Source organism: Hyposmocoma kahamanoa, unplaced genomic scaffold, assembly GCF_003589595.1.
Source record: "Hyposmocoma kahamanoa isolate Upper Pololo Valley unplaced genomic scaffold, ASM358959v1 88, whole genome shotgun sequence".
NCBI lineage: Eukaryota > Metazoa > Arthropoda > Insecta > Lepidoptera > Cosmopterigidae > Hyposmocoma > Hyposmocoma kahamanoa.
This window is the reverse complement of record NW_020654466.1, coordinates 11,930,161-11,934,264: the sequence shown is the minus strand read 5'-3', so window position 1 is coordinate 11,934,264 and position 4,104 is coordinate 11,930,161. Positions and strand designations below refer to the sequence as shown.

Genomic DNA, 4,104 nt, shown 5'->3' with positions numbered 1-4,104 from the left:
TTGTATTTTCAGTTATATCTGTTTATTAATAACGAACGCTACTACCGTTTCGTAAAGGTGCTAAAGCATAGGAGAAAAAACGGCGTAAGAAACTCCCAGCAACACATCTTTTGAATCTAACAATTAATGAATGATAACAAAACACAATTATTAAACAAAAAGTTGCTCGGCGGATTAGAGCACATAGCACGACTAAACACAAAGTCTAGTCTAATTAATTTTTACTTTAATCTGCAACTTAAATTGTAGTGGCGTCTTTTTCAGATTTATCATTCTCTTCGCATCTTCCAACATTAGAAACAACAAGAAAATATATAATTATATATCAAAAGATTTGTAGTGAAGTAAACATAACGATTAGTTTTTTTTTAAGTTATTGAACTCACAGTAGTAATTGTAAAAATCGTTTATGCAAAATTCGATGCACCAACAAAATTATTACATATTAAATGCGGAAAAGTACATAGACAAAATGTCACTAAATCCTTGAAAACACCGAGAAATCACATTATCATATCACATTGTCGTGTTAAACCATCGAGCATGTTAAACTAAGTAACATCACTTTTATTTTTGTCAATCGAAATGTTGGATATTGTGTGTGTGGTCTGTGTTCTGTGGTCCTTTTCCTTTTCCGGGTCACCAACTCAGCATTTATCTGCAGTGGTACAGCATAAGTACAAAGTGCGACACAAAAGAGTAGACAATAAATGAGGGCCACTATCTCAAACATGGCAACACGTATAGGATTCGCTCTGGACGGATTCGCCCTGGGCCTTTTGGAGGGAAAAGTGTCGTTTTTATTTTGACTTTCAATTATTTTGTGAAATCTAGTTTAAAGTGGAATAGGATAGTGCTATTGTGCCTTAATCGAAGATTAAAACACGAAATTATACGAATCTCGAACTAAAATACCCGTATCGGCTCGTTTTAAGGAATCCCGAGTCAATCCAAGCACGCCGCCGCCTCAAATTGCCTATCCTCTTTGTGGCGGCCATGTTTACAGTGTTTAGGCTGATGGCTTTGCTAAAGCCTTAATAAATTAAAACAAAAAAGCAACGCGTATAGCGCGACCAAACTAGAGTTGATACTTGATTAATATTTACAATATGAGTTGTATGTGGTATGTTAGGATCATAATTTTTGTATTCTTTTACTTCCAGATCAAACAAATATAGGAACCATGAGGATAAATTATTGCATATGTAACAAGCATTGTATGTAACACTATTTTAATAATATACGACGACTTTATTAGCTGAACATTTCCTTTTTACAACATATGATGATGATGATTAAAAATAACACTAATTGACATATTATTGGTGCCAAAACTAAAATAAGTTATGCTAGGTATGTGATATTATCGAGCTTGTATTCTGTTGGGAGAATATATAAATAACAGAGAGTAGTATAAATAATATTTTATTTATTTTATTCTAGTAGGTCGAAATCCAAGTATTCAATCCCCGCAATACTTGGTTCGTAAGTCTTGCGAAGTACCTGCCCCTACTTGCATGTCAATATCTTCGGCTTCAGACTGTGACTGTGATTCAGAGCTGCTGACCTTCCAACACGTATGACAAGTTGATCAATATCTTCATACAACGTAGTGCCTCGTTCATAGTACTTTCTTTCAATTTTTTTACGTGCTCACAGCATTGCTTCCAATCAGTAGTGGTTATGCTACTGAATGCTTCTTCAGTGAGCTGTTTTATATCCTTTGCTCCAACATTTTGTAGTGCCACCTTCCGTTCTGCCAGTGACCAAATCAACTCTATTGGATTAAGGTTGCAATGGTAAGGCGGCAATTTCACTACTGTGTGACCATAATCCGCTAGAAGTTCATCAATAAAATACATGGAGTCAGGCTTGTATTTTTTTACCAAGGCCAATAGAGACAGCTTTCTTAAAGTTGGATCATAAGTTATATCATTCTCTGAAAGCCACAGCTTTATTTCAGCCACTCTGCTTGCTGATGTTGGGGCTTTGTTCTTAACAACAGAGTGATATGGTGCGTTATCCATAATGATAATTGCCAGTTCTTTCAAATTCGGTATTAATTTTTCATTCACCCATTTTGTAAAATTTTGTTGATTCATTTTTGAATGATAATCCTCTTGCTTGTTTGTGCCACTGAACATCAAAAGAGCATTCGGCACATAAGCATTTTCTGTACCAGCGTGTATAAGTATCCACCTCTTGCCTTTGGAGAATCCTCTGTAACACCAATGGTGTCAATAGATTGCCAACATTTCTTAATTTTACAAGAAGAATGGATGTAGCTTTCATTCAAATACACTATGTCCTTTTGAAGCTCATCAGGTAAATTTCTGTTTCCTATAATTACCTTTAAATAGGTCTCCCTCTTGGCTGCAATATTTTCATTCAATTTCGCTGAATTTACAGACATTTCGTCGTGCTAGGACCAACCATTTTTTTCGTATGTCGGATTTTCGAGGTACATCAATAAATAGTTTATTTGGGGCAGTTATAGAAGTATTCCTACATTGAGGTACTACACACCAACGATATGTTTTCCGTACCATAACGACTTCAAACTTCACAAAAACTTTAAAATAACACCTTGCCCTTGATTTCGTAGCTTGTTTACCTACAAATGACGTCACGCGTTCAATTTGACATTTTGTTACGTTTGCGCGCCAATTTGTTTCTATTTAAATTTTAACGTAGTTTTAGCACATTTTAGAGAATATTAAGCTTTATTTTAATAAAATATTATTTTTCATGGCTGTACATATCTATTTTAGTTAATTCTAGACACTTTCTGAAAAATTGTCCGATTCCCTATTCTTTGGTAGGGCGGCCTTTGCGATGTTTAGCAGTTAGCAGGTGTGCCAAAATTGCCCTTATTCCTACTTCCTTCCAGTATTATTCTCCGTACGGTGCTTTCCGATTTTCCTAAAACAAAGATATTAGTTATTATTAAGTTTAAGACTAGTTGGTGCTATTATAATTATGCCGCGAACGAAACGAAATAATATAACCTCAAAATGGTAAACGAGAAGCATTTAAACTAAGAAATTATGTACATTTAATCGTTCTCAATGTGTAATACGATGAATCGAGAATATCGTTCAATAATTATTCAGTCTACGTACCGGTCATAACCGCTGTTCTTTTGTAGACGTTGTCCAAACCCGTAAACAATTTCCCAGCTTTGAATTCCGCCATACACTACATAAAATCTGTATAAATAATTTCCCGTGCACCTCCGCGGATAGTCTTATTCATGATGACTTAAGAGAGTTACGAATTTACAGTAAAAACTTAAAGGAAATCACTTGAATATCACAAAACACAAACTCTGATCTCAAGCAATCTGAAAGTGACGTGAGTTTAATTTTTTTTTTTAATTTATTAAGGCTTTGGCAAGCCATCAGCCTAAACATGAAGTTTAAATATGTTTCTGTAAATATGGCTGCCACAAAGAGGATAGGCAATTTGAGGCGGCGTGCTTTGATTGACTCGGGATTCCTTAAAACGGGCCGATACGGGTATTTTATTTCGAGATTCGTATAATTTCGCGTTTTAATCTTCGATTAAGGCACAATAGCACTATCCTATTCCACTTTAAACTAGATTTCACAAAATAATTGAAATTCAAAATAAAAACGACACTTTTCCCTCCAAAAGGTCCAGAGCGAATTCCACGTGAGTTTGACAGATAGATAGGGTTGCCAGATATCAGACCGGTTTTAGTTCCGGAAACTTTAATTTCTACTCTTTTGTGTTGCACTGATATTTTTAATCAGCTGCATGCGAATTTTTACAGTAACGACTTAATATAAACAGTTTGGTTTCACTCGGGAACATTCGACTACGAAGCGGACGTTAAACTAATGAAAAGTACGATGGAAAGACGCGTACTGTACTACAGGTTGTATGATCTCCCACTGTCCGAACAGCTAAAATGTAAGAAAAATAACTTATAAGTAATATCTTATTAATATAATAAATGTATAAGTATCTATAGCCACCAAACCACTGATACTTACAGACAGTTACAGGATAAGTGGATTTTCGACATGCTATTTCCACTTCTGAGAATAATGTAGGCCATGAGAAAGGCACTCTTTTATC

The 4,104-nt window shown here is 35.1% G+C and overlaps 1 long non-coding RNA gene across 1 annotated transcript; it reads right to left on the bottom strand.

The window, feature by feature from the left end:
- Positions 1-614: 614 nt before the first annotated feature.
- Positions 615-4,104, bottom strand: LOC113236052. The gene is made up of 3 exons (XR_003310905.1): positions 4,020-4,104; positions 3,892-3,929; positions 615-658 (listed from the first exon to the last, which is right to left on the bottom strand). It is a non-coding gene; the product is annotated as an uncharacterized LOC113236052 (long non-coding RNA).